The 734-nt window shown below is 34.6% G+C and overlaps 1 protein-coding gene across 1 annotated transcript in view; it reads right to left on the bottom strand.

Annotated features, from left to right (window-relative positions):
* The window catches only part of cdc40 (cell division cycle 40 homolog (S. cerevisiae)), a 21,795-nt gene that overhangs the window by 15,118 nt on the left and 5,943 nt on the right, over positions 1 to 734 (bottom strand). The gene's annotated exons all lie outside the window — the stretch shown is intronic.

Genomic DNA, 734 nt, shown 5'->3' with positions numbered 1-734 from the left:
TTGAAAAAGTTATTTTATTACTGCTGAACTTTAGCAACTGTATTAAAGTTCTTCAGTCAAAAGCAGCAAGATATTTTTCTCTTTGTGTTTTATTTTATTAACATTAAAGGAATAGTTTGAAAATGAAAATTGTGTCATCATTTACTCACTCTCAAGTTGTTTTAAACCGGAATGAGTTTCTTTCTGCTGTTGAACATAAAAAGTTATTTTGAAGAATGTGGGGAAACTAAACAGTTGCTGGTCCCCAGTGACTTTCATATTATTATTTTTCCTACTATTAAAGTCAGTGGGGACCAGCAACTGTTTGGTTACCGTCACTCTTCAAAATATCTTATTTTGTGTTCAGCACAAGAATAAATAAAAATTAATACATGTTTGGTACAACATGACTGAGTAAATAATGACAGAATTTACATTTTTGGGTGAACTATCCCTTTAAATGACAAGCGGCAGCATGTTTGTATTGTACTGTCCCTTTAAGAGCTGCACGCATCCGTTTTTCTCTCAACTGTTTACTTTCACTTTAGACATAATTAACTGTGTTTATATGTAAACCCTGTGTGTTTTTCTGTGTGATGATAACTAAGATAACTAAGTAATCAGGTGCTGTTTGACCGGCCTTTTAGTGTACGGACGCTTCGGGTGAACTAGCACATGCTAGAACAGCGGAGATAAAACAACGCAAGTATCGATAACAGTATCGTTTGTCCTGAAGCTTATCGGTAGTCCGGTAT

Source organism: Sinocyclocheilus rhinocerous, unplaced genomic scaffold (genome assembly GCF_001515625.1).
Source record: "Sinocyclocheilus rhinocerous isolate Xijiao unplaced genomic scaffold, SAMN03320098_v1.1 scaffold936, whole genome shotgun sequence".
Taxonomy (NCBI): Eukaryota; Metazoa; Chordata; class Actinopteri; order Cypriniformes; family Cyprinidae; genus Sinocyclocheilus; species Sinocyclocheilus rhinocerous.
The sequence above is the reverse complement of the archived record's forward strand: the minus strand, read 5'-3'. Positions and strand labels throughout refer to the sequence as shown.